Source organism: Tachypleus tridentatus, chromosome 7, assembly GCF_004210375.1.
Source record: "Tachypleus tridentatus isolate NWPU-2018 chromosome 7, ASM421037v1, whole genome shotgun sequence".
NCBI classification, from domain to species: Eukaryota; Metazoa; Arthropoda; class Merostomata; order Xiphosura; family Limulidae; genus Tachypleus; species Tachypleus tridentatus.
The window spans coordinates 32,718,221-32,728,891 of NC_134831.1; positions in this window are offsets into that span (position 1 = coordinate 32,718,221).

A 10,671-nucleotide genomic window follows, 5' to 3' on the forward strand; every position below is an offset into this window, starting at 1 on the left:
CTTTCATAATAAAAACTAACAACTAAAATGTACCAAGTTCGGCTCTGACACCAGAAGTTATCAAAATAATTTTTTTAAATGAATTCATTTAATTCATTTAAAAAAATTTAAATTTAATTTTACTTTAACGTTTCACTTCTTGCTAAAATGTACATTAACCTAAAAATGACTCTTTCAGACTAATATTTCAGGTGTTTTTTGTTCTGTTTTTTATTTTGCCTATGGGGTGACGTGGATAAGCATAATTGTTCCTGAATTAAAACCAAAAATGGATGTCCACGAACGCTTTTCAAGATACATTAATGAACGAGACTCGTAAAGAATAAGCCATAAACTTAAAGTAAATAGTTTGTTTGTGCTAATAGTCATTTTCTTAAATATTACTCTTCTTTCACCGTATGCCTACATATACAAGTCCTTATATTTCTTCAAAATATTATAAAACATGCTCAAACTGACCATAATGTTACTCGAAAATTGATTTATTTTAAATAAAATGACCTATTTTGTTTTCTATTCATTATACACACACTCATGTGAAGGGAAGAAATTGCAAATATGAACTAAATATTCTTCTAGAATTTTACGCAAAACTACACGTGAGATTTATTTGCAAAGTCGTGACGAGTTTTGAGCGTATAGACAAAAGAGGGAGTTTTGTCTCTTTTGAATGCTTGCATCAAATCAACACAAATATTATTCGTGATGGTTGTTCCTAATTTGAATTGAAAACTATAGGGAAAAGAAAGCATGTCAACAGCACTCGTGGCCAACTCTTACGCTACTTTATTGTGTGTTTTTTTTAACGCACCTCCTAGCCAAAAGTGCGGAGGGCAACTGACCTTTATGACTACTCTATTCGAAACACTGGGTCCCCCAGTGGGACAGCAGTAAGTACTCGGATTTACAACGCTAAAATGAGGGGTTAGTTCTTCTCAATGAACACAGCAGATAGCTCACTGTGGCTTTGCGATAACAAAACACGAACACAAACGCTAAGTGCTGTATTCAGTCGTGATTTTTAAACATACCCACACTCTAAAAATACGGAATTCAATTTACTTTTGTAGCATAGTCCGGTATACTAATTACTAGACCTCCCTTTGTTCTGTTTGAATTTGACAATCATTCTTATTGTGAATCCGTAACCACAAATTCTGGAACCTAATTTTGCAGAAACAGATCATTAATCTTCTGTGAGATGACAATGTATAATGTTTCAACCATCTAAAGAAATTTTGCTCTGCAGTACAAGCTAGACTTTGATAAACACACATGCAAACACATACTCTTTTAACGCTATTGTTAATAATTAAATAAACTTAAAACACTTTTTAAACGCTATCATTACCTGCCGCACATCATGAGCATCTATTGTGGAGGGGGATACAGACATATTAGAAAAGGGTATAGGGATCCCATCACAGTATAAAGACCATGCGTTATCCAAAGAGATAACGGTAAATCTATGAAGTTACAACACTGCAATTTGGGGTCTTATTTTCTGCTGTGAATACAGCAGACAGCTCCACGTGGATTTGCTCTAAAATTAGTATACCCTATCTTTTGTAACACTGTTAAGGTTATTTCCATCCAAATTATACTTATAATTTAAATTATGATAACCCACTTGCATTTACTCTAATTAAAACTCACCTGTCATTTATTCACCTAACTCACTAAATGATCTAAATCTTCATGTTGCATCCTCTTCACAGTTGGCAACACCCAAGACCTTAATATCATCTGCAAAGGTAAGAACTTTATTAACTTCATCTATGTAACTGATGTAAATAAAAAAAGCAAAAGTCGTAATATTAAGCTCTAAAGTACCTCATTTATGATATTAATTCACTTTCACAACCCTCTGCTTTCTTCCATTCTATCCATATTATTAACTTATCCCCCACATCTGTAGAAAATATTTTTATAAGCCTTTTATGTGGCACTTTTTCAAATGCTTTTTGAAAATCCAGATACATCAAATCTACACCCTTATCTTCATCTACATAACCAATAACCTTTTCAAAAAATATCAAAAGATTTGTATGGCAAAACATTCCATTAATAAAACCATGTTGATTATTCAATAAAATTCTAAACTTTTTCAACAAGTGATGTAAGACTAATGTGTCTATACTTACTGAGACAATTTTTATCACCTTCCTTGAAAAGAGGAGTTATATTAACTAATTTCCAATCCTCCAGTACTTCTAGTAGTAAGTGGCTCACATATCCAATCTTTAACCTTCTCTAAAACCTTTGGGGAAACACTATCTGGCCCAGGAGTCTTATCGTTCTTTTAACTTCCAAATTTTGTTTTTTTAACCAACTCAGAATTAATACAGTCATCTTATTTGATCTCGTTTCCATTATCAGCTATTCAAGATGTGGAATACTGCTTAAATTTTCGTTGGTAAAAAACGAATAAAGAGCAAAATTTAATAGCCCAGACATCTCATAATCATCTCTTGCTCTTGCTGGTCGTGTTCTTGAGTAACCCTGTAACTTGTGAGGGCGTTCACACGTAAAAATGTAAAATAGCAGTCAATCCTCGCTTTAGTCTCAACAGTTTGACCTAAATATTATAACATATATTCATTTTTGGTAAGTTGAAAAAAGAAAGAAGAAAACATTTTTTTCGAGATGTGGATAATAATTAATTTTCCTTATCACTCTCAAGAGTCAATGTTATGAATTATACTAACAAAAATAATGTTACATTTTGAGCTAATAAAGAACTTTCTTACAGCTACAGTCACAAGTGGGATACAAGATCATACCATGTATTTGCTACCATAACCACCACAAAAATGTATCCAGGGAAGAGGTAAAGTCTAAATGAATATATCTATATATACTGAATAAATAAAAATATATTTATCATTTTTCAGTGGAACAAGTTCCCTCTGGTATTCGTTCATGTTTGAAGCAGGTGTCCCTTGCATTTACCTATGTTTGCTACCCCTTTATTGGCTATATAATTTTTCGAATTTTGTGTTTTATTTCACCTTATTTCCAACACAGAGACTTGTCACATAAGTAACTTAGTTTGTCGTATTCCAGTTGCACGCGAAATGAAGGTACTCTAACTGGTTATTAAGAATATTCTTCTATATTAACTATAAATCTGTCTCCATTACCAAAATACAGAGAATTGTTCTTGTTAGCAAATCATGTAACGACCCAATACCACACCAACGTAACATTGGAACATATACTGTATGGCTTGGTTTGTTTTGAATTTCGCGCAAAGTTACACTAGGGCTATCTGCGCTCGCCGTCTATTTTAGCAGTGTAAGACTAGAGAAAAGGCAGCTAGTCATCACCATCCACCACCAACTCTTGGTCTACTCTTTTACCAACTAATAGTGGGATTGACCACCACATTATAATGCCCCCAAGACTGAAAGGGGAAGCATGGTTGGTGTGACGTGGATCCGAACCCGTGACCCTCGGATTACAAGTAAAGTTGTTTAACCATCTGACCATGCCGGGCTGAGGCTCCACATCGCATGTATAAAATGTGTGTCATAAGCAGCCTGTTTTTGTTTATGTATTGCACAAGGCCGTGACCAGGATTTCAGTTTGTAGAGGATGTGCGTATATAAATAAAGCCATCTTTCAAAAACAACAAAACGTTATTATTTCTAGCAGTCTGTTTGATTTATACGTAAACTTTTTGCGTATTTTTTGTTTTGACAAAATTAGCTTTGATTTTTGACAACTTAGATGGGAAAATTCCATAACATACGCACAGCATGCTTTAGAAAAAATTGTCTTTATCTCCCTCACTCTCTCTTTTCCTTTTTTGCCTACCAAGACGGAAGACACTTATGGAGCTTTTATCTTCAACCTCCTCCCCATTTCGTCTATGACCCTAGCATTATACTTAAAACCAAGCTCTTACCTGTTTAGCCTCCCAGTGGTAAATATGAAGACTTAAGACGTTAAAAAGCGGTTTTCGAAAACACGTGGTGGGTACAACACAAATAGCTCATTTTGTAGCTTTGTGCTTAACAACAAACACTTATCCTGTTAAGCATATTTTTTCATGTACGTCTTCTTGGTCTTTTACAAGTTTCAAAGAGTATATAAACTGGAGATTTTGTAAAGTTTCACTCAGCTTGTTGTACCTGAAAACACGGTGTAACTTGTGTTTAACATTCCGGGGTGTGTTTTTATTGTAGTTTAACTTCTCGTAGATATACAAGGGAACTCCCCCCAAATTTGTGAGAAAAAACTATATTTACTCTCTCTTGTCAGTTCAACTCTTGTGTGTTTTGTTATTGACGATTTTCCTCTCTTGCCACTTTAACACTTGTGTGCCCCACAGTAGCACACGAGTAGTATTCATACCGCTATAAATCAGGTTTCGATATCCGAGGTGGGCAAAGCATAAATAGCCCATTGTGTAGTTTTGTGCTTAATTGCAAATAATTAAAAACACTTGCGTTTGTTATTTGCTGTTTTGTTATTAAGGATTTTTCTCTCTTGTCAGTTCGACACTTTTTTTTTGTAGTCTTTTATGTTTTGTTATTAACTATTTTTATGTTGACGAGCTGATATTTTATCACATAGTATTCGTCCAACTCTAACATTACTCTGAGAAAAATCCTAAAAATACCACAGCATAACATTATTAGAAAATCTGTATCGATGTTTCAAAGAATACAGGTTTGTGATTGCATTTTATACATTTGTTGTATGCATGCAGCACAGCAAACAATATTTTCAGGGTGATTTTCACAAGCATTATTTCATAAAATAATATAACCCAGTAGGCTGTCGTTCAAACACAAGGCAATAGCCATTTTTAAAGCTAATTAGAAATTTTCTAAGATAGATGTGTCATAAGCTAGTTTTTAACTGAATTATATTAGGATTATCATTATTAAACCTATTTTTGGCTCTGATACAAGCAATTAAAACTCTAGGCAACCCTATGAGCTTTTATATATACCTTAGAAAATACTTGAAATGACTTCTCCACCAGCAAGGAAATTTGTTTAGTTTGTTTTTGATAAGCATCTGCAATGAAAGAGACAAGTATTGCTAGATACTTTTGCTCGCAGAATATAACTAATAGGACAATTCCAGTGACCAAGTAATAAGTTCTATATTATGCATTTTGTACTTTCCTATTTTCACGTGGAAATTTCTCATTTATTCTAAATCAATGCATTTCTTGTAGAACAAGTGGTCCGGGAACTTTAACAGTTTTTCACTCTTTTTTTAGCTGCTTTTGTTCCTTTGTTATCCTCTGGCCTATTCTGCCCATTAAAATGTTGCTGTAACACTGCATGTTGTACAAAAATGAAGATGATAGAAGTATCCTTCAATGGTAAGACTGGTCATCTCAAGATTACAACCTTTCCTATGTTGAATAAGAACGACCAGTAATGTGATAAGTAATAAATGTTACACTTGAACAGTTGCATGGAATTTCAAGTGAGGTGGTTGATAGAAAGTTATCTTGTGGGAAAAATCAGTTAATCATTTCCCAAATACAGTCCAGTCATTAACACAGGCACACAATAATACTTTTATCTTTGCAAATAAATAAATATTTTCATTTTATATGATAGATCTTTCCAAGTATCTTTATTTCTTAGACAAAACTCAATTCAGTTAAATTCAGCATTACATCTTGGTTTATCCTCTTGTTGTAAAGCAGAATATACCTAATAATCTGTTCAACTCCAAAAACCAACAGAGCAGGTAAGAAGAAAAAATTCTGATAATGTGATCACCATAATTGTTTTGCCTTTACTTGAACTTTGTGTCAGTAAATTTAAAGGAAAGCTTCACAATTAATTAATGTCATTTTTTGTCAGTAGAAGTACTCATACCCTAGAGAAAATGTCTGCCACTGAAGAGTGAGCTGTGGGGTGCAGGAGATATCCTCTCAGAAACATAAAACTTTTGATGAAGATGCAAAAGTACCTGGTGTTGATCCTTCTCCAACTGCAGACTCGGGAAAATCAGACCACGAAAAGTGATTTTAATATAAAGAAAATATACAAATGAAGAACATCAAAGTAGAATGACACCTGATTAGCCTGATAACATATAAAGTAACACAACCTGCTCTTGTCAAGACCAATCAACAAGGACTGGATATACCAATAGTGAATAAACTCTACCAGTCAATTCTCCAGTAGACACCAATTGAAAAGTTTGTGAACCATGGTGTGATAGTGACCCTCCCCAAATACCCTAGCATCTCACAGTGGCTTTTAAAGAAACTTGTGTTGATCAAAGATTCATGACAAGAAGAACTTATTCTACTACCTTGAACAGTAGATCACTAGTCACCTAAAAGCCATAGTCCTTGAGTGTGCTTCTCATGACATCAGCAGTTTCTCAGCCAATAGTGACTTAGAACCCATAAGAAAGAGGCTTGAACTAATGTCATAAATCCCTGCAAGTTAAACCAAGCTAATGTCACTCCAAATGTTCAAAGGTGTTGTGAAGGAAAATCCAAACTATTACCTACAGCATTTCAGGCAGACGGTATGTTGGGTCACTGATGAGCAAATTGCTTGTACTTTACTAAGCAGCTAATGTGGCTAAGCTATCACTTGTAACAATTGGCTTGAGAAGTGCTGTAGAGACAACAGAATCCATATTTTGCCAAGGAGAAAATTTAGCAAGGTTAGTGGCCCAAACTGATGGAATAATAGGTGCTGGAGAACCAACAGTGCCCATACTTTGCTGAGAATTCAAATTGAGCCTGGTCAGATGGAGCTTGGTACATGCCTATGGGTAAAAGGGTGAGAGATCAAATTCTTGCTTAACACAAGAGCAGCCAGGATACTGTTAGATTTTGCACTATACCAAGTACTTCTAATGAAACCACCACTTACTAATGAATACTAACTTTGTTCTGGCAATAGATTTGATGTGTATGCTGGAATGGTTATAGGTGAGGTAAACAAAGTGGATGTAACCATGTCCAGACATTAGGGTTGTGTCTATCACACAGTGTCCTAAATCAAGCACATGGCTATTAACAAATTTGAATTCATTGAGCACCTGAGGCCCAATGTAGCCAAAGTGACTATGTGAGTGTTTGATTAAGTATACCAAAGTATATTTAGAACCATATGAGCAATTTTATCAAACGGAATTTACCCAAAACAACTAACACTGATGCACATCAGATAAAGCAAATTTTGTACTATAGGAATGTGGCAAATAGTAAGATACAGCAAATGCTGGACGACAGTTATACGGCCTTTGAAGAATACTTGACTGACTACAATGGTGAGTGAAAGGGGGGGGGGAGATACGTGTGCCAAGATTTTTTTGATTTCAAATATGTGAATGAGGTAATGCACAAACCTATTAGTATAAATAGTAAGTCTCAAAAGCAATGATATTTGGATTCTCTAATAATAAATCAGGTTCATAATTCATAAAACCTTCAAAATTGCCAGTTATTTTGTTAAATAGGGTGTTCTTTTGTAAACTCATGGCATTAGCAATTAAAGCATAATCACAATTACTAGAGTTGGGATCTTCTGTTTCTTTCTCAGACAAGTACTTAAAATAATTCTGAAAAAGTCCAGTTTCACAATCTACTGAAGTGCAGTTAAACTATGAGACTAAGGCAGGAAAGATAAGTGGATTTGATAAACTTATAAGTATACGATGAATAAATATGTAAAGCCAACACAAATTACTTTACTTCAGAAATTCTGTGCCAAGTTCTTCATTTGGTGCTAGAGCTAATTCTACATTTATAAGAGCTTCATCTTGAAATGATCTTACAATACCTGACATTGTTTCTATCCTCTTAATTACTGTTGTAATTTTGTTTTGTTTTCAAAAGTTCCAGTTTGATTAGATATTGAGAACGAGTAGAAATAACTCAGTTTTACTGTACAAGTAGTCATTAAGTGCCTACTGTTTAACTGATGAGATACCTGAAAAAAAGATATCTCATTCAACATGTTGAATGTTTGTTAACTTGGGATGCAATGTATCAGTTTTTTTGTGCATGATTTTAGTCTTTGTTACCACTGTATGTGAAAGTTAAAAGTGTATGTTACAGTCTGATCTGATAATTTTGTTTTCAAGTTCCTAGGCTACAATTATATGAATACTTGAAAGTTCTGAAGCCTTTTCTAAGTATAGCATAGATTTTCCTTATTTCTTTCTTAAATTTATTTATGCACTCATATGCACAACATAATAAAACTATTTTTAAAGTCCATCTACAGAATAAGTACTTAGTTCATATTGAACAAGTATAGGTACTTCAAATAAAAAATACAAAGTAGCCACTCGACTTTTTTAAAAATACACATCATACAGTAAATTTGTGTGTTGAAGACAAAACTTGATGAAGCACTGAAAATGATGCCTTTTAGCTGTGGTACAATCACACTTTTGTTTTTTCACTTACAACAGATGTACATCATTTGGCATAATAATTTATATGAAGAAAATCAAGTGAAAGCATGCAGCAGATTTTTTGTGGTTATTAGGAATATTCACAGCCACCTTGTATGCTACTGGATAGATTAGTGTAAAGATGGTTAAAAACTTATTTCTTTGGAAAAATTTTTTTTTCTATTATTACATCAGTGATTTTACTTAATACAAGCATGAGAAAAACTGAACTTTGTCAAAAGAAGTTAATACTTAATATTTTAAAAAGTACATGATAAAATTAAGTAACAGCTAAAATATAATACATGTTCCATCATGGATGTTGCCATATTGTCAATATTGCAAAATTCTATGTTTAGCTTCAAATATGGAAAAGTAGTCAGCCACCTAGTGATCCATGGGTAATATCAACAGGAAAACAGTAAATAGCTTGTACTCTCCAGCAATGAAGTTTAGACAAATTTCATTGTTTTTTGTTTTTTCTTAATTTCGCACAAAGCTACTCAAGAGCTATCTGTACTAGCCGTCCCTAATTTAGCAGTGTAAGACTAGAGGGAAGGCAGCTAATCATCACCACACACCGCCAACTCTTTGGCTACTCTTTTACCAACGAATAGTGGGATTGACCATCACATTATAACGCCCCCACGGCTGAAAGGGCGAGCATGTTTGGCGCGACAGGGATGGGAACCCGCAACCCTCAGATTATGAGTCACACACCTTAACACGCTTAGCCATAACGGGCTGACAAAATAATTGGTTGTTAAAGTAACATCAAACACTGTTGTATCAATCCTACAATTTAGAGAAAGCAGTTATGTTTGAATAAGTCTTCAGGTAGGATGGGACACTGATATAAATAAAGAAGTCTGCAAACAAGATGAGACATCACCTAATATTGAATGGGCTGTCAAGATGTTGGGAGACAAACTTCCAGAGATTAAGTAATCAGCAGATTGATTTCTATATTTCACTCTTGTTGACTTTTGGATACTGGACTACCTTAAGACTTTGGTTTTCCATGGTATATATGTTTATTATCTTGACACATATGAAAGATATCTTATGACACCAAGTAAAGTATAAATGTTGGAGGTTTGATGGCATCATTTAGTGTGCAAAATGTTCTCTCATTAATAGTGGATGTAAATGATGGTCACACTGAACACTGCTGATAATTTTCTGTTCACTATTGAAGTTGCCATTGCCATTGTCTCAATAGTTCACCTACCACCTATTACAAATGGCTAATTTTTTTATTTACTTTCATTAAAGTTGGAATAGACCTACTAACTACGAGGTTTGACGTGCATGTTTCTAAATATAAATAGTTATAGAGAAAATGTGATAAACAGTTTCTTTATATAAACATAGATACATACATCTGAAATGTTTACTCTTTTTTCAAAAGTTTAAGTTGTAATGAAGTTGAAAGCTTATGTTCCATGTTCATCTCACATTATTATGGACTTACTTTTATGATCATTTTATATAACTCTAAAAATTGTTTATACTTTTTCTTTGAATCATTTGTTATCTAATTACACATTTAAAATACAATTTAAAAATGATTCTAAACCTACAAGTATTCATTGGTCATATCCTCTCTATTATAATTTGGATAACACCTGTTAGATTTGTGTTAATTTGAAAGATTTATTAAATTTTTCCAGAAAAAGAAGAATATTTTAGCCTTTTTTTTTCCTTTTTTTTTGAATGAAGGGTTTGTTTTGAATTTCACACAAAGCTATTTGAGGACCATTTGCACATGCCATCCCTAAGTGTGCAGTGAAAGGCTACAGGGAAGACAGTTAGCCAACACCACCCACCCCAAATTCTTGGACAATTCTTCTACCAATGAATAATAGGATTGACTGTCACATTATAATATTCTCACAGCTGAAAGGGTGAGCATGTTTAATGACCCAAAGGTTGCGAGTTGAACACCCTAACAGCTTGGTCATGCGAGGCCTTAGGTAAGGAGGGAAATAACACATTTCTAATTGTCATCACATTTTACCTTCACTTAATAACTAATAAAAAATGTAAATGCAACTCTCACCATAAGTTCATGATGTTAAAGTACAGAAAATAAACATGAATATTTAAAACTTTGAAAAATTACTTTGTACAAATAATATGAATAAAACAAACATGAATCATGCAATCAAATGAATTCTCAACGACAAATTATGCTTTTAATTTAGAAGCTTCAAAATAAAAATCCATGAAAAACACGACTAATTACAGTTTGTCACTAAAACTTTGAGA